Consider the following 22,947-nt stretch of genomic DNA (forward strand, 5'->3'; position numbering starts at 1 on the left):
TGTAACGTGCACACTTGCATGTAGGAAGCAAACAACAAGTTAAGTGATGTTGGAGCCTATAGGATAATTCTTGCTGTTTTGCATTTACCCTGGGTCTTTTCTACCTTCTTGCAGTTATGTATTTACATGGACCTGGTACATCCCTACCTGCTCTTGTGACTTTTACCTGGGGGTGAGAATGTGCCGTAGCACAGCTTCTGTGACCGCACGTCGGGCTGTAGGTTGTAATGTGCGGGTAGAGGAGAGGTGCTTGCGTAGCTAAGAGGGTGCCTGATGCTGCAGGTGGCCCTCACTGTGCCACAGCCTTGTAGTGTGATCTTGATAGACCGGTGGCTCTCTAGCTGTCGGGACCTTCCTATAATGTTTTCTGCCATCTCTCTGGGTAGTGAATCCCTTGTGTATGCGTCATCTCCCACTGTGTGTGTTCAGCCCCCACATGCCAAGTGCAAAAGCAGCACCACCATCCTGGGCTGCCCTGCTTGTTTTCCAAGCAGGGGTTTGCACCACGAGGGCATTTCCAGCTGCAGAGGTTGATATTTTGGATTAAAAAGCTAGGTGCTATTTTCTCTGCCTGCAGGCTAATGGGTATGTAATAGCTCTGTATAGCTGTACTCCCTCATTAATTTACAAATAGCCAGGGTATTTTTTTGTACGGGTCTTTCAAATAAAGTTTCAAAATTATACAAACAAAACCCCTATGAAATAGGAGGATAAATGGTGCTTAGATGGCCTGTGATTGTCGTCTTGGCGTAGGACTGGGAGCTGGCTTGCTGTCCTGACCAAGACACACAGGCATCAAGCTTCTCTGTGCCACCTTTGTAAAGCGGGAGCAGCAGTATTTCTGCATGTGTGCGCTGTGTGGATAGATATACTGAGGGAGACATTGCCCAAGGAGCAATAGTCGGCTCTCGGGTACCTGTTGGTGGCTTACGTGGGCTGCAGGTGACAATGTACCCCGGTGGTGTGCTGTGCTGAGATCCCACCTTGCCCGCTGGCAAGGCTTGTCACCTCTGGGACACTGCTGTGGTCCTTGCATCCCCCCGCGCACCCCTTGCAGCAGTCCAGGCCACCGGTGATGGTGCAGGAAGCCCCAAGGATGCCGAAGCCCGTGTGGCTGCTACTGAGCTGAAGCCACAGCAACTGGCTGATTGCGTGATCCCTGCCCGGTGGTTTGGGTGTCCCTGCCTTGCTTCACTGGGCCCTGGGCTGTGAGAAACTTGGCACCCTGATGGGGCTCAATCGTTCTTCATCAGTACAAGTGTGGGACTTGACAACCCCGTGGGATCCCCCAGGCTGGGGCTCAGGGAGGGTTCAGGCTATCCTGAAGCCAAACAACTTGCCGAGGTGCGGTCCTGCTCCACACATCTTGAGGTGGGTGGGACTGGCTCCCTGCTGACCACTTATTTCCCCTGGTTCCTCCAGCCCTGTCCATGCATCAGCCTGCAGATGTTTCTGCTGCCACCCAGGTGGAAGAGTTATAACAACACCGTCTGCCGTGCTCAGGCTGTGGATTGCAGAAATGCTGCTGTGGGGAAGGGATGCTCCTTATGGCTCTGCTAGTTTTTACTTGGTGAGGTTGAGCTGCTTTACAGCCCTGCTTTAAGGGTGGGGATCACTGCTGCTCCACTTGTAGCTTTGATTTTGTAGACTTGCTTCTTCCCAAGGGATGAGGTGTGTTTCTTGGGGAGCTGCTTTTTACTCCACCAAGTTTTGCTGGCGTCACTGGTCAGCAGTGTTGGAGACAAATGGCATGTGCTGTATGGAGGCAGACAGGCAGATGTGTATGTTATGCACTTGGAGCCCTGCCCAGGGGAACATAGAAAGCAGATGTTGGATTGGTGACCTGCTGGGGAAGCCATGGACCCTCGCTTCCTCCTGTACCTCTGTGGTCTGGCTTTGACAGAGCTGGAGTTAGTAGCTGTGGAGTTCAGCACAGCCCTTGGCTGGTTCGGCTGAAAGGAGTGTCTGTTCACTTAGAAGGTTGTATAGGAGAAAACCAGACAGGAGTTGTGTTAAATAGGAATTGAAGCATGATCAAGAAATTGAGATGCTCTGACTTCTGCTCCCCATTCTTAACTTAGAGCAGCCTCCAGGCTACCTTGTCCTGGGGTGACCATGGGTCGGCTGGAGGTAGCTGGGGTGTTGGGTGCTCCTCTGATAGTCTGTCCTGCCCATCCAGACCCAGCCCCGCTCACTCATTAGACACCACTTGGGGCCAGCGTTGGTTATCTGGATTTAGGAGCTAGGCTCTGGTCTTTCTCCATCTACCCGACAGAGCTGGATAAAAGCTGAGGGTTTAGGCCAAATCTTCAGATCTAATTGAACATCAGACCCAAAGAAAGACCCAAATGGCTGAGATCCTTGGCTGGGCTCCACAAACTTTCTGGACTTCCACTAGCAAAAGAGCAGGAGATATCTTACTCTTTGTATTGTCCTCGGCTGCGTCACCTAACGCTTGCTCACTAGACCATGATAACTGAGCAGTAAGGGTAGTATCTTGCTCAGGACTATGAAAGAGGGTCCTAATTAAACTCTCTACAGGGCCCTGCAGCAGTCTGGGCTGCCGTGTGCACCTGGGTGTGCTGGCAGTGTTCCTGTGGCTGTGCACGGTGTGTAACGGCTGCTCTGCAACACAGGACAGCAGTGCCTGCTTTTGCTGCTGCCCTGAGCATCCCCGGTGTGCTTGTGCTGGGGCAAATAAGCAGGGCTGGCCCCAGGGTGTGCCAAAACGGGAGCGCAGCCTGTACCCGCTACCAAGTGCAGGGAAATAGCGCTGGGCTTCTTGGGTCTGGACTGCCTTCACTTGCTGACTTCAGGGCATGAATATAACTGGAGGAGGAGCTGGTAAAACTGGTCAGAGGAACCTTTCCCTCCCCAGAACACAAGGTCCAGCGATTCCAAGTGTGCTGGGGCCTTGGGCATGTTTACAGCCCAGCTGGGTTGGTGCTGGTGTGGGGTGGCGAGGGTCCCCACGCTGGCTCTGAACACTGCTGCCTGTGTCTGCCTCGGTGGGGTGTGACATTCCCCAGCTCTGGCTCCTGGCTGCAGCTTGGATGTGGCAAAGGAATGGTTTGATGCAGAATAGGGAGGTGTCTGTGTGAGCCTGCTGGCTTTCTGCAGCCTGAAGTTTCTTTGCTCCTAAAAAAAAAAAATAAATTAAGGAATTAATTTTATTCTGTCTTGCCCATAGGCTCTGCTTACTGTTAAATTTACAAAGGGGTTTGATAATGCATGGCTGGAGAGAGGAGACAAAAACAATTGCTACAGGGGAGGCATGATCAGTTTTGCTGAGAAGGAAAGCTTCATAGTACTGGTGTGATTTTTTTTTTTTTCCTTTTGGAGTGAGGAACAGCACTATTGTGAAATACAGTCTGGAGAGGATGTTCTGAGGAACTTGTGCCTTTCTTGCTCTAAGCCATATGTGCAGCTGGAACAACTTCAGCCCTGGCTGACTTTCAGGGCAGATTAGGAAAACTAATTGCATCCAAATGCCCTGATTTGGCCCCTCCGAATATGCAGTATCTGAAGTCCAGTGGGTGATTTTGGGGAGCTAAATGCCTCCTGTATAAGGTTGAGTCCCACAGGTTGTGGACTGGATGTGCCTGAGGGTTCGGAAGGGAATTGACTCTGGAAGCCCAGTGTCTCAGAGGGGGCTTAACTTTTTGCTAAGGAAACTCCAACCCAGGGCGTGTCATGGTTGGCAACACAAATCTCTGGATGCTTTTGGAAATAGTGGTCTGTAGTTTCATTTGAGGGCGCCTCTTTTTTTTGCAGTCAACCTGCTTTATAAAGTGTTTATGCAAAACATCCCTTTCCTACCAGCTCAGGGAAAGGACAGCCTTGTGGGGCAGTAGCTATAGCAACTCCTTGGTTTTGTTTTTGGCTTTTACCCTCTTACTTTGCACCTCTCGAAGACCGAGTCTCACTTTCATTTTCTATGAAATGGAGATAATGGCAGAAGTGCTCCCTAGCAAGCAGAGGATGTTGTAAGGCTGAACAGAGCACTGTGGAGGGCTGAGCTGTTCTCCAGGGACGGCTACGCAGGAATTCAAAGTAATATTTTCTTGATCACAAATTAGGAAAAAGAATGCTGTAAGTGATGAATTCAGTGGTGAGCACTCACATTTCTGAAGAAACTTGTGTTACTCGTGTCCCGGCTTCTTTGGCGTTGGTTTTCCTTGCAAATCATATCAAATGCTTCCTTGCAGAAATGTGAGGAATGCAGGAGACTCGCAAGCAAATACCTTGGGGATACTTGTAGAAAAGCAGTACACAATTTTTTAACTGTGGATGACTGATGTGGAGGCTTCAATGTGAGAGCACGTGTGTCCTGCTGGGACCTCTGTCCCAGCTGAGCAGCTGCCTGGTGGCCCCTGTCACACCAGATGGGTCCAGGGCTGAGTCCTGCTGATGGAGCAGCCTGTCTGCAGCAACTCATCTGCAGAAAGGGATTAATGGTTTCCCTGGCGGTTGCTCTATAAATCACCACAAAGCTCTTCAGATCATTTCAGATGTGTTCCTTATACTTATTCTGCACTGCTGGCCAGCTCTAACAGTGCATCCTCCAAGCCTGTGTGTATGTCGGGGGAGTGTGTGAGCACACTTAGCTCTATCCCTGACCTCCTTCTCACCCAGATTAATCTCATGACCTTCAGACTTAAATCTTTTTTCCCCTTATCCATGTAATTCCACAGCATTCAGAAAGTTGCTGCCATCTAAAGGGCACAAAAATGTTGCTCTACAGCTACAAAACTGTGGAGGTGGTGTGCACTGAGTCAGTGTGTCCTGGTTCACAGGTGCCTGTGAAGGTCTCTTTGGGATTAGATATGTTCTTCACGCTCTTCTGAGCAAAACCTGTGCCTAATCTCCAGCTTGTGGTTAAAAGCAATGCTGAGTGGCATTGAATTAGTAACCAACTGCCTAAAAGCTTAACCACATGTCACTAAAGTGGTTGGGGGTTTAGTCATTGGCTTTGCGGAACGCCAAGACCGAGTGTGCTTTGGGTTTGTTCGTGGGGATTGGAGCTGTGAAGGGTGGTCCTCGGAGCAGGGCTCCAAGTGAGCCTTAGTCAAAGGCAGCACTGGTCTCTGTAGGAGAGCAGGGGATCCACTGATTACAGGAAAGTCTGTATTTGTGGAAAGTCATCAGATTTCTATAGCTTTGTGTGCATAGTTACCAAGCCAAAGGCAAGAGAAAGGCAAGAAGCACAAGCAGACCTTGTGTCCTGAGAAAGCATTTGGTTTGGCTTTTCATGGCTTGTTTGTAGGGCTCGGTGAGGGCTGCTTTCCCTTTTGATGAGATGTGGTCTAAAAATGGAGAGAATTTCCTGTGCTGTGTGAAACTGTTCGTTGACAGAAAGTTTCCATGTCTGCCATCTGGGATAAGGGTCACTTTCACACAAGTGATGACATTAGTGCTCTGACTCCTTCCTTGTTGTCAAAGCTGTTCACAGCTTCATTTGTTGAAACCGACTTCCCAGCTCCGGATCGTAAAGGAAAAGTTCGGTTAGAGAAGGGCTGCTCAAACACAAAAGCCAGTTCTCTTGGGAGGGTCCTTCTGCTATGCTCCTGTGACGTTATTGATGGATATATGGGCCTGTATTTTGCCTTTTAAGATGGATAAATACATTGTTCCGTGGTGTGCCGCATCCATCAGCGGCTGCTCAGGCCAGAGGCTTGCTAGCAAGTAGGAAAATGAAGTCATCAAGAGGCTGCTTCAAGTGACCTCAATCACTCGGTTCATTCCAGGAGGCTCCCAAAAAGACAAAACGCACCATAACTTAGCAACCACAACTACTTGAGGGATTTTCTTTCCTGGACTTGTAAAACCTTTATCCTCACGTGCAGACTGCTTCTCCAACAGAAGTACTGCAGGCTCTGGTGGGGGGAAAGCTGTGGTGGGGTGTATGGGGGAAATGAAAACAGAAGCAAGAATCTGCTGCAGCTAAACCACTCCAGAAAGTCATTTGAGTAAATAAATGTGACAATCCATGTGGATAAACTAAGCAACCCATGTGCAAGAGAGGTCTCACTGCTTATATGCACTGGCCCCTTCCTGAGCTATATTTGGTGGCGGGTCCGTCCAGGGTTTCCTTTTATGCCCTTGCCTTTTGTTCTGCTTGTTTGTTGTTTAGGAGCGAGGGACTGGGGACCTCCGTCTCGGGTCGTCCTGGGTTTCCTGGGGCGGGCCGGGGGGATGTTCTCTTCCCCTGCAAGATTAATTGTACGAAGCCGGTATTTCTGTTCTCAAGGCTAATTTGGCTGGATACTGAACATTCCCGCCTCGCATTTTTTGGCGTGGCAGGCGGGCGTCACAGTCTTGCAGCATCTTCCTGCTAAAAGCAGATGCTATTTCAGCGCCTGGCTCACGTTGCACACCACATCCAGAACAGCTTGTGGACAGAAAGGCGCGTGCACACACTCTGCTCCTCCTGAACGGCATCTCCGGGGAATGCGGGGCGCGTCGTGGATGTGTGCTGGGCTTTCATAACATGCATGTTTAAGGTAGTTGGGTGGCAAGATGAGCTTGTCCATCCACTCCTGCTCCATTTCAAAGGGCCAGGTTGCTCATGAAGGGCTGGGGTTTGCAACCCTGGGTCCAGCAAAGCCAAAAGCAGGGCTTGAACATCACTGGAGCCAGGATTTTTGCGTACAAAGTAATACTGCTGGCTTGGAGTTGTGGAGATATTTGGACAATGACATGTCCTGTGGGTCTCCAGCTGGAGTGAAGTGCCGCTCAGCGGGAGGCAGTCTGGGGCCATGCAAAACCCCAGCCAGGAGCAAAGGCACGTTGGGGCGAGCATGGGCTGATGTGGCATGCCATGCTCGAGGCATGGTGTCACTTCTCAGGCTGGCAGGGCAGCCCGATTGCTAATCAGTGGAGCTGGCTGGGAAATGTTTTCCTGTGCTAAGGAGAATTTCATGACAAAGTGAAAACAAACTGTGCAGATTTTCCATTTTGAGAGATCATTTTAACTGAAAGGCAAAGTCTTCTGTTCTCTTGCCTGATCAGGTTTTTGATGCAAAGTGGATATTTTCCAGTTGGAGTTTTTAATCTTGTCAAAAAGTCAACAAAGCTGAAAAGCAGATTGATTCCAGCAAAATAGTTTCTAGCTGAAGCTTTTTTCCTCCCAACTCATTTTCAGCCAGCTCAACTCATTATTGCTGTTGAGATTGGATGTTGCCTGATCTGAATGCCTTTGTACAAAAATCTTTTTTCCGTGATTAAAGAGTGGGGTGTTAGTTAAAGCAGAAAAAACATAAAGCAGAAGAGTCTCCGTCCTCAGTTATTCAAAACCTGACTAGACAACCCTCAGCAACCTGCTGCAGCTGACTGCTGTGAGGAGGCAGGTTGGAGTAGATGATCTCCAGAGGTGCCTCCAGCCTCAGCAGTTCTGTGAACCACTGCAAATAAAGCAATGTGCTTTAAGACTCAGGGGCTGCCCTGTGAAAGGGAAGTATTGGAAACCACAGAGGCTTGACCTCTTGCTCAGTGAAATTCCTTCTGGCCACCTTGCAAGCACAGCTCCTTCCTGGTATTTCCAAAAGTCTGGAGAAAGTGGACTGTCTTATGGCAAGGTCAGATGTGCTGCAGGGGTTGGGGTCTGCTGGCTGCATGTAGTGTTGCTCCAAAGAGCTTCCAGGCTGGCGAGGCAGGGGAGAAAGGAGAAGGGATGGATGAAAGCTTTGCCTCCTGCTTCTAGCCACGGAGGTGTGGAGGAGCTGATTTTCCTGGCTGTTTCAGTCTTGCAGGAAATCCATGGGAGAGTAGCTCCATCCCTTGGTCTTCACCTGCTGGAAACTCCACAGCTACATGAGGTTCCTTCCTCTCCGAGATGAGTTTATATCCCAAAGCCTTGGCCAGCAGGAGGAAGGTTGCTTGCAGCTGGTCTGCATGCTGCAGCTCAGCTCACCTCCTGGCTGCCAGACTGGCCCTGTTGGTGTAGGACCACAGAGCATTTCATGCTGCCGCCTTCAGTGCCATGTCCTGGTTGTGTGGCAACAGCAGCCAGCACCACCGCTGGGCTGTTGCTGACTGACATAGAATCATTGAGGCTGGAAAAGACCTCTAAGATCATTGAGTCCAACCGTCAACCCAACACCACCATGCCCACGAAACCATGTCCCTAAGTGCCTCATCTACTCGTCTTTTAAATACCTCCAGGGATGGTGACTCAACCACTTCCCTGGGCAGCCTGTTCCAATGTTTAACCACTCTTTCAGTAAAGACATTTTTCCTCACATCCAATCTAAACCTCCCCTGGCGCAACTTGAGGCCATTTCCTCTCATCCATGGATGGAAGCATTCCTTAAGGGAAAGGTGGCCTCTCCCACACTCCCTCTGGGAGTGAGCAGGTATCCCCTGGCTCTCAGACCAGGCTGCTAGGTGAGAAAGATGCTTTCTGTGTTAACTTTTGATCTGATCTTCTCTGTTCAGCATGCAAATGAGAAACCATTCATAGTCAGAAATGGGGATGTCCATTCAAATGGATATTGGAGAGGGTTTTTCCAGCAGCCACTCACAAGCTGTTAGTGGGGACTTGCCAGGGCAATATTTGAGTTGCTGCTGAACAGTTCAGTGTGAACCATTTGTGCTGTCCTCATCAAGCTCCCTTTGAGTGCTCCAGCCAGCACAGGGAGCTCCTCTGGGGTTATCAAGCTGAACTTGGAGTCTGGGTCCAAGCCACCCTGGGAGTCTTGCACCATCCTTTCTAGATTGCTACCCACGTGTGCTGTCCTTTACACTTGTGTTTTGCTGAGTCACGGTATAGTATATCTCGGCAAGGGGGAGATGCGTGGCTTCCCTGAGTAATCTGCTTCCTCTCTGTGAGACGCTGTTGGGACTACAGATAGCAAAATAGGGAGGAAGGTGCAGGGAGGGGGAGAAAGGGGGAGCCCAGACCTTCCTTCTTGTTCCTGTGGGGTGCTGGAACAGTCACAAGCCCAGCAATGCTCAAGTTAACATTACGGCTGTTTCACATGACAAAAAGGCACCACTAAACGGCTGGGTGGACCCCTTGGCATTGCTAGATACTCCTGTGGTGTGCTTCACAGATGTGGAATACGCATGATCTCATCCGGGAGTTTTTTCACAGGAAAGATCGTCTGAATTTAATTGGCCAGATAGAGCTAACTGTGGTTGTGGCATTAGATAACCGAGCGAGCATCAGTAGAAATGACTCTTCAGCAGTTAATGTTGGCTGCCAGCAGGGTCTTGCCTATCAAGTTAAGTTTACTGCAGAGGGTAATAGCACAGTAATTAAGGTAAAACAAATATTAGCTTGAAGCTGTGCCTGTAACTTGAATCACATAGCTCTACTTTTGATGTGAGGCTTGATTGGAAAACCTTATGTTTAATTTGTGTTGCATTAGTCTGATGGCAGCTGGTTTTGTGGGCTGAGTGTGAGCCAGATCTTCTGCTGTCATAAAGCTCTGGCTCCACTAATGCAGCGCTAATTTATGCTGGGTGAGGATCTGGGCCAAGTCTCCTTGCTGTGTTGCTTTAACCTGTATTGTTCAAGCATTTGCTGGGGTGTTGTTTGAGGACAACCAAATAGTAAGGAGACTGTGAGGAGGGAGAAAATACTCTTTTTTTTTTTTTTCTTCCTCTGGGTCAGTGGTTTTTTTTCTGTTATAGACAGGCCTGTCTGCTTTTTATTTTTTTCTGTTATAGACAGGCCTGTCTGCAAACAAGGCCAGATCTGTGCCTGGATTTGAGTTTTTGTTGTGCTTCAGCATTTCCCTGGACCTGATTCTGTGTTAAATGTGGGAGAAAATGCCTGGGGCAGAGAAAATGCCTGCCTTCACTGTAGCCAAAATGTACTGGGTTGTCACATAGGATACAGATGCAGAGATGCTCTGGGTGGGCAGCTCTCCTAGGGAAGCAGGTAGAAAGGACCTCTGGGAGCAGCAGCGCATGCCCTGGGGCTTGCCGCTCTCCTGCGCAGCAGCAGTTTCATCACTCCTATTTGCTACCTGAGAAACACAGACTGATGTCGGCTCTAGTTTATGCCTGAGACTCTCCCTATGCAGCCTGCCTGCTTGTGTGACAGCCTCTTCAGCCTTGGCAGAGCCCGGCTGCACAAGACCACAAGCAAGCCTGAGGTTTGCAAATATCCTTCTAAGCACGGGTCTGAGCTGTTTCCCTGGATGAGAGTGGACTTTAGGGGAACATCCTAGTCTTCAACCCCATCTCAGCTTTAAGCTCAGCCTCCAGATTCAGAGCATTAGCCCTGAGGCCGTCTCATCCCCATGGCACATCCTGGGCTTCAACTCAGCTATGGGTAGTACACATGGTATAGCTTTTCCGGAGGCAGCGAGTGGCTTGGTGCAATGTGGATTTGATGCATGACCCCATTCACATGCTGTTGGATGATGAAACTAAGTGGGCTGCTACAGAGTATTTTGGCCATGGTGATTGAGATCCCAGCCTGGAGAGCAACCTGGGAGGTGCTGATCCTCTACCTGGATTTTGGTTTTTGGCTTGCCTTGTCTCAAGTTTTGCCTGGGGCTTCATACCCGTGGAAAGAGAGCAAGTGGTGTATTGTGAGGGGGAAGCCCTTGCTGAGAAAATCCTCTTTCCCTCGTGTTTAAGTTCTTAACCTGAGTGCAGTGCCTTCGCAGCACTCTTCTGCTGTGGGAATAATGTGAACTTTTGACTCTTTCTGACTAATACTTAAAGCTGCTATCCCTCTCTGCCTGTGCTGCCAGCTTGGTTTCTCTCCCTTCATTTTTGTGACTTCATCTGATCCCAAATCCAGTCCTTGCTGTGTGCAGAGTAACCGTGGTGTGTTTTAACCACAAGCACTGTGTTTTTTACTGCTTGTATGAGTGCTGGAGGTGTTGCTGTGGCAGGATGCCTGGGAGGGCATTGCAGGTGACTGCATGTTGCAGCCTCCCTGAAGCAAACTAACTCCATATACTTGTGCTCCTTGTGCAAGAGGAGCCCTGCGATGTGGCTGTGACAGCAGGAAGCTCAGCGTTTGCTGCCTAAATATTGACCTGCTTCCTTGGGGAAGGTTCGAAGGAGTCTGCACTGCTAGCTCAGAGCTGCTGGGGTCTTGTACACAAGCTGTGTTCAGAGCAGGCACCCTTGGTGGGACAGGACCCATGTCTGTTTGTGCTCTGCTCTGGTTACAAGACTTGGAGTGTCACCACTGAGGTGCACGTAAGCCGTGCAGAAGAGACTGGGTGTGACTGCTGGAGAAATCTGGATGGAAAATGTTGCATTGAACTGGTCATCTTGCAGTGAAAAATGACCATCCTTTCAGGGACTGAATGATCCTGGCTGATGTCTTAGGAAAACTGTGGTCATTACTTGTACTCTGGTAGCACTAAGACTCTGGTAGCACTAAGACTCTACTTAGCTCTGATATTCCCCACTGTCAGACACCTGAAGTAGAAACAACAGGGTGATGCTGGATGAAGAAAGCTTGTAATGACTTCTATTAGCTTGTTGCTGATTAAGCAAGAGTGAAATTTGGGGCTGGGGAGCTGGGAGGTGAACAGCTTTCTCTGGAAAGCTTTCCAAAGCATGGCCTCTGGATGTCAGAAATAAGGCACCCCTTGAGAGTGGTCACAGGGTGGCCTTACTCTTCAGTGTGCACCTTGCCACCACGTGTCCTGGTGCTCTCCCTGCTCTGGCACTTCTGGGTTGCCAGCCAGAGCACTTGAGAAGGTGCCATGGCATTCCTGGGGGATTAATTTGGAGACAACATGAGAAAGTATAACCCCGCATGACTCGAAAGCCACAAACACCAGGATTTATGGTGGGGTTTCCAGCAAACCTACCACAGGAGTGTCCCATGCCTGTGTTATAACATGTTGGTGGAGGAAAGAAGTGCAGGAAAACTATGAAAGCTCCAACTCTGTATGTTCTGTACATAGGGAATAGCATCTCTGACTTCTCTGGCAAGATTTATATGGGTGAAATTACATGTGTGATTAAGCTTTTTGGAAGATCCAGCTCACAACAAGGTTTGCTGCATTGCTTAGTCAGTGTGAACTGTGGGAGTCTTGCAAGAGTCATTAAAACAGAAGCTGCACTAAAATAACTCCCCAGGCCAGCTCATTTCCAGGCAAAATCATGCTGAGTCAGTGTAGCTCAAACTATATGGTCTCTACAAATGTATTTATTCATGAACACATGAGGCATCCTGGCTCTTAGTCTTTAGAGTAGAGCATCCCGTAGGTCTTCCACGGGGGTTGCTCTAGCTGTGACTTGAGGTGTATGGCTCTACTGCAGTGGGTTTATTTTTATTACCAGGGTGTTTACAAACATGACAATTGAAGTGGGGGGTATGTGAGACCCCAATGTATAGGATAACACTGGGGTGCTTTTAACACAGCTTGGGTTAAGTGGAAACACTGATAGCAAGCCCCCAGACTGCTGGGGTTGGGCTCGATCAGGTGAGATATGAGGGGTGGCAGGTGGGGAAATGCAGCTTGGGAGGATGCTTGTGCTGGGCCAGATTTGTCACTGTGGCCTCAGGAAATGGCCTGCCTGATCTTGCTGTGGCGTGGTGATGGTGGTGGCTCTTCCCTGGTAGAGTAGGGTGGTGTGGGAGGGTGAGGAGCCTCCCTTGAGGCAGCCCACCTCAGTGCTGAGTTGCCAGCTGGAGTTTCTTCCTAGGTCAAGCCCGCTGCATTTGTCCAAACAGCAGTGGAAAGACTAGAGGGAAGCCTGGATGGAGAGGAAAACACTGAGGAGCCTCTGTTTCTGTAGAGGTTTTGAAGACGCTTATGGCCATCAGTGCTTTCGGAGCTCCGGAGCAGCACTCGCTGCTATCTCAGCAGTAGCTATCTCTGCTTCGCAGTGGTCAGAGTTAACTTTTTCGAGCCAACAGCTGTTCCAGGCAGCTCCTCTGGAAGGTGCAGTAGGAGGTCAGAGATGCGGGGATGTGATGCTGGCTGCGTCCCTTCCCTGCCACAAACAGCTGTGACTTAATGTTGGGTACTGGGTGGGTTGTTGTACGCTTCTGACTTCTGTTCTACCTCTTAGTGGAAGTCTGTATCACGTTTTTGTCTTTGAAAACAAATTTCATAGGTTTTCTTTAAAAGTTGCTTTTTGGGAAGCAAAAAAATCAGACTTGCACAAACATGCTTGTACGACAAACTTATTTGTAAATGTGCTCATGAATATTTATGTACATACACACAAAGTTTTGATAACGCTGCTAATTGTTCTGAAAGTCTATTTCTGGTAAAGGCTTTTGTGGGCAAAAAACATTGCCTGGCTTTCCTGTTTGGTCACTGAGGTTGTGTGCAATGGCAACATTCCCAAACAGGCACTGTGCATATTCATGAAACTTCATAGAGCTTGCTGTTCCATCCATTTGCATTGTGATAATTAGGTTGTGCATCGGTCTAATCAGCCGTGGATGCTGCTGCGTGGTAGCCTGATGTTACAGCGTGCAAAAGATGAATCTGAATTCCTTGCACCCGTTCCTCACAGCCCTGTGCTTTGTACAGTTTGCACAAGCAAGAAATTAGTGTGTGCTGTATTGCAGGGGTATTGGATTGTGGATAGGGATAGATACTCAAAGCCTGCGGGACGGCAGTATCTGGCCCCCTTCCCTAGTGTGTAGCTTATCCTGAAATAGGCGTTGAAGGCAAATAAAACAGAAGGAGGTTATTCACTCTTTTGGGGCTATAAAGGGTTAACTGCTGCCTGAGCACATAGAGCAGTGTTCTGGAAGTTGAGCAATCTGGGATTTATTAGGGAAACTCAAACTGGGAATTAAGAGAGCTCCAACCAGTAGGGAAGCTTTCTTGGAGGTTTGAAGTGAGTTTTCTTCAAGCTAAGCACTGATTTGAAGTGGCAATGCCCAGAATTTCTTGCAGGGGCCTCCGGGAAGCGGAGGGCAAACAGGCTGATCTGTTTGAACCGTCCCACCAGCTCAGCATGTAACTTTTATTGCTCTGTTGTGTCTCCCTTGCCCGGGCTGACAAAGTGCCCATTGTTCGCCCTGGCACCGCTTCCTCCTCCGCACCCTGTGGAAACTGCAGCCGCTGACTGATGGTGATCTTGTTCCCAGTGGACAAGGCGGTTAAGTCCTCCCTGAGGATGCACAGTGCCCCAAAGGGATCAGAGGCGTAAAACCGGCTGGGGAGATGGCTTATGGCCAGATGTTGGGGACCAGAAAGGGCTCCTCTTCCTTCCCAGTGGAGGTGGCTTTTCTCTACATCTGAGCTTGTTTTCAGAGGTGATCAAGAGTTAAAAGTGAATGGGTGTCCATGGGGGAAAAAAAAGCCTGTGAGGTGGGAGAAATAAAGCACATGAAACTGCGGAGCAAGCTGGTGGGAGCAGGCAGCTGGTGAGGGCTGGATGGTGCTGGGGTGGGTTTTGCCCAGCACGCTGGTGAGAGGGGAAGCGGGTGCTTGGTCCCGGCGTGGTTGGGACCGGTTGCCTCCAAAATGCCTTTATCAGATGTGGCTAGAGATGCGCTCTGTATTTTTGCTTTCCTCCCCCAGAGTCTCACAGTTAGCTGGGAAAATATTATTCTGCCAACTCCTCTGCTGCTCTCCCCTGACAGGAGGTCCTTGTGCCCTCCTGCCAGCACGAGCCGGGCTGCTCCACCACTGGCACAATGCTGCGCTGTTCCTGCGATCTGCCCTCCCCGTGCTCGGTAGGATTATGCACTTTCTGCTGGCACCAGGGGGGTCGCGCTCGGCACTTGCTGCAGGAGAATGATGTTTTTATTTTTTCATGTGTCTTCAGCCTTTTGTACCAGGGCTGTCCTAAAATGACCTTACTGCCCTGGCCATGTGCTATATATGTTCAGGAAGGGGGAAAATGTGGCGGGTCTCCAAATAAACTTGGAAGGTCTCTGTTTCTCCCCTTGCTGCTGAGTGGGTGAGGTGAGGAAATGCCTGTAAACAGCAGGAGTTGCACCATGCACTGGCGTTAATGGGACTTTCATCCTATAAACAGTGGCTGCTGGGTCACGTTGGGCTTATCAGGCATTTCGCTTGCACGGAGGCGTTGCTCTCTTGCTGATGATGGATGTCAGATCTCTTCCCTGTCCCAAGTGCTTTCCAGCAGCACCTATGGCAGTTCGGCTGCCTGCGGAGGACAAGTTCTTCCTATCATCTGTGGGCAGAAAAGTGCCTTGGGGGTGTGAGGAGCTTCAGGATGAGTGAGCAGTGCGGTGAGGTCTGTGCCAAGCTCTGACACAGTCTTTGAGGTGGCCAGGGGTTCACGGAGGGTCAGGTAGCAGGTATGTCCATGTACCTTTATGAACTTGGAGAAATCTCTGTGCTTTTTCAGGATGAGTGAGCAGTGCGGTGAGGTCTGTGCCAAGCTCTGACACAGTCTTTGAGGTGGCCAGGGGTTCACGGAGGGTCAGGTAGCAGGTATGTCCATTATGAACTTGGAGAAATCTCTGTGCTTTTGCCAAGATGAGATGGAGAAGAGCCCTGCTGTGTTGCGTAGGCGCCCTGTCCACAGTTGTTTGTGTTTGGCTGGTTGTTTCTGGGCTGGTCCGAGCCCTGTGGGCACTGGTGCAGGAAACATTTTGGGGCAAAACTCTGTGTAACACTTCCACAAAGAAAATGCTGAGAGGTGTCCTCAGCCCTGTTGGGAACAGCACCCATGAAGCACAGCATGTGTATCGTGGTCCTTGCTGGGACAGGAGCATGTGCACAGAGGGGGAGCTGGGCTGGCCTGGAGGCTGGCGTGGGCTCCATGCCCCTTTTGGGGGATGGCTGAAGCTGGAGACTTGTGTGGGATGATGAGTCCAGGGCAACCTGTCCTGGCTCCCAGGCTGTGGCCTGAAACATGGTATATCAGCTGGATGCAAGATGACAGACTGGAGACCCTCAGCAAAGTGGGTGTGGGAGCTGCAGTCCCCTTTTCAAAAGGGGATACATTCAGCAAATGGCTTCCTGAGGTATTTGCAGCTCCTCTGGGCATGGGTGCAGCTGTGTGAGCCCTGGTCCCTGGTGGGGCACCTCCAGGCTCTGCCCCTCTGGCTGCTGCCAGCAGTAAGAGCTTCTTGGGCGGTAAAGGGTTTGGGGTGGGGTGGTGGTGTGGCAGCAGGGGAGCAGGAGGCAGATGTGGAGCCGCATACGAACATCTTGTCCTTTGCATCCTACTTCATCTGTTGCTTTGGAGCATGGGCCATTGCGTCTCCGAGGGGAAAAAAATGCCCAGAAATTCCACAGACCCTTCAATATCGTTTCTGTTTTACAGCGAGACACAAAAGGTCCCTTTGTGTGAGGGCTGAAAGAAATAGCCCAGTCCCACAGCCTCCCCAAAATCTTAATGTCAACTATTTGCCTCCTTGTGTTTTCACATAAACAAGCACTTTCTCCTGAATATCTGTGCTCTGGCTGCTCCCCCAGCTTGTATTCCCCCTGCTCAGTGGTCCCCGCGGGACGGACAACACGGCCCCCTCGTCCATCTCCTGGCCAGGCTCGTGTGGGTGGAGAGATGCAGGACTGCCTAGGGGGGATGTGGGCCAGAGAGTAGCAAGAAAGGTGACTAAAGCTGGGTTTAGAAAGAAATGAATGGTTTGAGCTGCTTTTAATTCAAGTGACTGCTGGTTGTCTGATAGCAGGGGGCAAGCACTTGCTTACAGATCTGAGCACAACCACAGGGAAGCTGGTGAACTATCCCTGTTCACACCAGCCTGGCCCAGTATCTTGTTCTGCTCTTGCCAGGGCATCACCTATCCTGCTTTGGGGTCAGATGTTCCCCTGGTTTAAGTGACTATCAAGTTAATAGCACTACACAGATCGCAGCAGCTGAGAAACCGCCCCTTCTATTTTAGTTGCTGTTTGTATATACACACTGGAGCATCTCGGGTGTAATGCTGAAGACTTCTATCCTGGAGTCCACCTTTTTTTCTCTTATTCCCTTCCCCTTTATAAGAAGAAAAATTAGAAGTGAAAAAAAGACTATAATGTTGTGTCTGCAAAGTAAAAACAATTTAGTTTCTAAAATGCGAGTGCTAGCGGTGTTCCCGTGGCTATTGTTCATTCAGCTGTGCCGCACGCGTGTGCTGCTCGGTGTTCCTGTTCTCGGCCGCGTAACCTGATATATCACTGGGCGCATTGTAAAACGTGCCCTGTGAAAGCTGGGGGATGCAGTGCCTGCGAGCTGCTGCTGCTGTGGAAACCCTAATTTTTGTTTCTCATGTTCCACTGTCAGTCTTCAAAACTGGGGTTTTTTTGGGGGGGTGGAAGCTGGTCCTGGGAACTGAACTGGATCCTGGGGTTAGGGCGGCGCTTGTTAAGGCAGCTCTGGAGAGAGGTGAGGTGGTGGAGGTGATGTGATCCATGTGGGTTCACGCCTTGCCTCTTCATCTCAGCACCTTTGGTAGTATTTGGGGTGATGTGATGGTACCTGCTGGCTTGGGGCAGGATCTCTGCTAACTGGTCTTGGGCCATCGTAGTTTACCCCGTGGTTCAACTTCCACTGGATCCAAAGCCCCTTGGAGGCAATGGATGGGCACCTGTCAATTCCACCTGATGCCAGATCAAGCCCACCCTGGAATAAACAGAAAAAAACCCCCATGTGTCAAGCTATTTGTTTTTTCCATTGCTTTTTCACTGTGGTCCTAGCACCCAGGCAGGGTTTCTCCCCTTCCCTGGGATCTGTCATGGGAATCCTGAGTTCCCAGATCTGCCTTGGTGCCTCTTCTGTTGATCTCTTCCTCCTCCAGCCCTCTCAGTGCCTGTGATCATCTCTATCTTTATCGCACAGCTTCCCAAGTCACATGTATGGGGCGGAGCTTGGGTTGGAAGCAGTTCATGGAGAACTTCAAACAGTAAAATCAGATGAATGAATGAATAAAGGGTGGTTTTGTTGCTCTTATCCTTTCATCAGCTTTATTTGGTTCCCAGCAGTTCACTTAGCAATTGCTGTTCCATCTGGCTTCTTGCTGAGGGTGAAACGAAAATCCTGCTGAAGATGAGAGCAAACTGCTGTTGAGCTGTGTAGGACTGGTAAAGCCTGAAGTTGACTTCTGGCAGAGTAGCACTCATTTCTCCATGTTGCTTAAACTGAGAGGTTGAGAAACCTTTGGACAGGAACCTTGGAGGTAGGAAACTCCTGTCCTGAGGATCCCCCAGCAATGCAGGCTAAGCTAAGGTTGGAAAATACAGCATTAAGATATGCCCAATGGTGTTTGTCAGCTTTCCTGGAGGGATGGATGTGATCCCCCTACAGGACACGGGGAAGAGGAAGGGACATCAGCTGCTGATGTCTCGCCAACTTAGACCAGGAGTTTTCAGTGCTATACTTCTATTTGGCTGTAGAAAATAGAAAAATTGGCTGTAGATGCTCCAGTTTGACCGAAAAATCCCATGTCAGTGGAAGATGACATACCAAGCCCACTGCAGGCAAGACCCTTTCCACCGACTTGGGTGTGCTGTGGACTGGCCTTGTGCTGCAGGAACGCACATGCCTGCGAGCTGCTCGGAAGGGATGTGCTGCACAGGTTCCCACATCCAGAGTGAAGCAAATGTTGCACCTTCTCCCTTCTCCACCCCAGCCTTTGGAGATGTTGGCTCCTGAAGGCCAGCGTACCTCAGCCAAGAATATGGGAACCACATGGCCAAAGCCAAATGAATGGGAACCAGAGGTTGGGGGCCCAGAGCTTGTCAGCAGGGGCTGGCTTAAAAACAAATGAAAGAACAGAGGAAGAAATAGTTCTAATTACTGTGAACTTTTAAAAACACAAAATAAAAGCTTATTATTTCAGAGTTCCCTTTGCAGCATGTAATTTCATTTCCCTCTGTTTGCTTTTACTACTTGCTCTGGGCACTGTCAGAACAGCCTGATTTATAAGTGACAGCTTTGGCTATTTTTCAGGCGAGTCTCTCTAAATATAAGAGTGTGAAAACTGTCCTGCTGCCAGCAGCTCTCTTAGAATTAAAACTCACATGAGTTGTAGCATGAAGCAAAGTGCTGGGTGCTTTATGACTTAAATGTCTTTCATAAAAAGCAACCCTCCCTCCTTTCTCCTGGGATAATTTTTCCTCTTATTACACAGAATATCTCAACCTGTAGTTGGAGAAAATAAAATAAAACAAGCAGTGGCTGTTACCTCGCTGTATCCCTGCTACCGGTTCCCTTGTGTACTACCAGTAGAGAGTTGTAGATCACAAGGGAGATGTTTATTGACCGAGGGTTTTAACCTTAGACGAAGCTCTATTGCTTTCTTCCCGTCCTGAAGAGGTAAAGAAAATGAGCAAAATGAAGCATAACACAATGGCAGGTATACAGCATAGCCTGCTAACTTCAAGTGAATTGATAATAATGTCTGAAAATTGGGGAAAGCCTTAATTGACAGCCTGAACAAAACTTAGTATGTGCTTTAATGTTCTGGTTAATAAAGAAAAGCTGTGTTCGCTGCATGATGTTACTTCTGTGTGTCTGTCTGTTCGTGAACAGTCTCCCTTTTTGCCTGTGGAAGCGCCTGGCTTTGGTGCTGCTTTTTTGGATACAGTGAGAGAAGAATTTGGACCTTTGACTGTCAATGTCTTGAAGCTCAGAAGCATTTGATTTGGATTTAAAGTTGGCCACGCATGTCCCCATTCTCATAGGAATCCTAGCTCTTGTTGGTGACTTCTATGCTAAAGTTCTGGTACTGCGGTTTCCATTCAGTGTCTCAAAAGGATCATTGTTTGAGGAAGGGGTCTTTTAAACCCCACCCTCTGAAGGGCGCTGCTCTGGTATCCAAACAACCTGAATCTGATTTAATAGCCTGGTTAGACTGAGCTGGCTGGAGGCTCGCGCTGCCAAACCAGCGGGAAGTGACTTGAGTGGGTCCATGGCTCTGGTCTGGCTGCTGCTGATCCAGCAAAGCTGGGTAGAGGTGGCAACTTCTTGTGTACAAAGGAGGCTTTTTTAATTTGATTTCTGGACTGAATGTATTTGCAAATGCTAGGATGCATCTCGGAAATTCTGCTTCTCTGTGATGCTTGTGGGTGAAGGTGGTGAAGAAATTCTGCTTCTCACCACCTTCACCCACAAGCATCACAGAGGCCTTGTATGGCTGTGGGAAAGGTATGAGAAACTGTCCTCCTCTACCATCCTGTGTTCTGGTGTTGAACTATGGCAGCTCCCAACCAGACCGGAGCCCAGAGAGGCCTCTTGGCTTTCATACTTGGTCACAAGTTGACCCAGAGGGTCTGGAGGACACTGCAGTGGATTCTCTCTGCAGTAACTTGAAGGATGTGAAAAACAGCTGCAGCCATGACCCTATGTATGTGGCACACGGGCGCTCAGGGGCTGGGTCCTTCTGTTGGGGAGAAGAATGGAAACAGGTATCTGGATCTTAAACTCCCAGATGCTGGTAAAGCTTAAGAGGATTTCCAAAGATTAGGACTGGAGTACCTCTGTGAAGTGGCCTGGGGCTGACTCTCCAGAGCAGGTTGGAGAGACTTTAATATTGAGGGGTTTGCAAAGGTCTGCCAGACAATAAATTTCCAGGAAGAATGGTCACAAGTGTAAAATCAGCATCCTCATAAAACACACACTGTATATACATCTGTCTTGAACCTAAGGCTGTCCTCAAATAAACTCCACTTGACATTAAGATGAAAGTCTGGTCAGGTACGAAGTTGGGAAGCTGCAATCTGATCTGAAGCTGCGTTTGCCTTGCAAGCCCAAAGGGGTTCACCTTGCCTGTTATAGAGGATGCCAGGTCTTTACTTGCCTTAAACAGTAGATGTGCTTCTTGGCCCCCATCCTAAAGGGAGCTAGCCGCTCAGCGCAGTCTACCCCATGAGCAAGACGGAGACCCTTGTGCTGCATAGCTGGTCACAGGCTGCTGCTGCCGGCCAGGCTGGGTGGGCGCTGCTGGAGGGTTGCCCATTGCTCAGGAGACTTCAGTCAGTCTCCTGAATTATTCTGTTTAGATACTGTTCCATTGATGACAGTAAAAAAAAAATCAAATTTGATCAATGCTGCTTTTGTGGATGAGGTTTTCAAAAACACTCACTCCCACTGAAGTCAATGGGGAATTTTTGGGTTGGATGAATTTTATTTCAGGAGGAAAAAGTTAAGCTAACACAGGGTGTTTTTATAGTCCCATTCTAGATATTACATCCTTCAAGGCCCTCTTTGGAAAGCTTCCAGGTGGGAGATTTTTTTGGTCTTATATTCCAGGGCTGGCACTTTCAGCAAAGGCGCATGAAGTTCAACACTGCAAAACTGAATTTTTCAGAAATGTGTGTGTGCTGTAGGGGCCTGGCTCTCATCTCAGGTGCTCTCAGCTGTCCCAAATGAAAGGCAATACTGAGCTGGCTTTATAGTTGCACCTGAGCAGGTGAGGTGCCCTGATGCCCTTGGTCTTGTAACTGTTGTTTTTAGCTGTTTTCTGATCTTGCTACTTCAGTCAGGTTCTGTCTTTATATTTGGCATTGGCTGCTTATCCTAGGGAAGGGCATAAGTGAATTCAGGTGTGTACTGAGTTTGAGACTCAACAAAAGCACAGGATGGGATGTGGATGGAGAGCCTTGCACAACCTGATCGCCGCTCCTCACAGTGCACCTTCTGCCAAGGATGGACAGCAAGAGCAGATGGTGAAGAACACAAGGTGGAAGCAGAGATGGGAGGGGAATGTGTGGTTTTGGTGGGGGGAAGCCCTGGCACTCATGGCTGCAGGGAGCAGCCAAGCAGGTGGTTGTACTCAGGCTGGTAGTTGTACTTTCCATGTGGAACCATGTTTTCCAGTGGTTAGTCTGCAGGTGGCCGTGCAGCTGGGCTGATGGCTTGTGACAATGGGCTGGGAAGATGTGGTGCGTGGCAGGCCAGACCTGATGCTGAGCTGGTCTCTGTTATCAGGGTACGCTGTGTTAGGGTCAGGTTTGTCACTGGAAACCGCAGTCTGGAGGGAATGTGAAAATCCCAGCGTGGTGCTCCCCGATGCATGCCAGTGAGATCCTGAGCTGGCGTCGTGATGGGAGAGGAGTGTGTTGGAGCACTTCCCATTGGAGTGGTTTGTGAGCAGATATTTCAGTGCGGACAGTTTCAGATAAACCCCAGGCAGGGTTTGCAGAGGCAATGGCAGGCAATAATTCTGTCACTGCAGTGGGAGGAAAGTCGACCCACTTCTGCTCTGGAAAGCCTTTACCAGGACAATCCTGGAGACAGGTCTCACTAGCAGGTGCTTATGAAGCGAAGGAGCTGATACGCTTAGAGGATTCCTGGGGATGTTGCAGAGCCTTTTCTCCCTGGGCTCTGAAATCACTTCCAGGCCAGTAGCCAAGCGCAAGCTGTAAACAGCAAATGGTGGCTGATGATCCCATCTCATTTTGCTGAGTTGTAAACTCCAGGCTTTCCCTTGGTATCTTCTCTCCAGTGCTTTGCATTCCCATCTTCAGCTCCCAGTGCTGTTGTGGCATCTGGCTGTCTCCTGTTGTGCTGTCGGTGTGAACTTGGTGTGAAGGAGTCACTTCTGTGGTGGCTTCCACAGGTATGTAATGCAGGAAAAGCTGATGGATCCAGGCTCTGTGGTCAGGGGGATGTTTGTCTTCTCTCCGTGGGGTTTCTCTAGTCCCTGCTGGTTTGGGAAGGGCTAGAGATAAGGTCAGAGGAGAAATGTCTGGGATTTGCATCAGCCTCTGCCTCAGCACTCCAACATGGGCAAATTGGAAGGCAGATCTTGTGGCCTTATTTGAGGTTTTTTCCACCCAAGCACCCCCAGCTACACAGGAAAATTCACCTGGTGGGTATCCAGACTTTATCCTGCCACCAAATGTTCTCACCTTATCAAATATCCAAACTGGGGTTCCTGTCTATCACTGGTTTTTTTTTCTTACCATTTAGGAAATTCTAAAACCCTTCTATTTTGTTGTCCTGTGAGATGATGCTGTAGCAATTAAGCAACACAGCCGAGCCCAAGGCCCTTTTGAAACCCCAGCCTACACAAATATCACATAAGCAGCAGTATTTATCTAGGATCAAAATAATACTGTGCAAACACTGAAATTATTG

At 49.4% G+C, this 22,947-nt stretch overlaps 1 protein-coding gene across 1 annotated transcript in view; it reads left to right on the top strand.

Annotated features, from left to right (window-relative positions):
• The first annotated feature begins 15,279 nt into the window (after positions 1–15,279).
• TEKT3 (tektin 3) overlaps positions 15,280–22,947 on the top strand; it is a 68,802-nt gene continuing 61,134 nt past the window's right edge. The window contains exon 1 of the mRNA XM_009284977.1: positions 15,280–15,353. The gene's annotated coding sequence lies outside the window, so the exon portion shown is untranslated. The remainder of the gene's footprint in view (positions 15,354–22,947) is intronic.

This window comes from Aptenodytes forsteri, unplaced genomic scaffold (assembly GCF_000699145.1).
Source record: "Aptenodytes forsteri isolate BGI_AS27 unplaced genomic scaffold, ASM69914v1 Scaffold186, whole genome shotgun sequence".
Lineage (NCBI taxonomy): Eukaryota > Metazoa > Chordata > Aves > Sphenisciformes > Spheniscidae > Aptenodytes > Aptenodytes forsteri.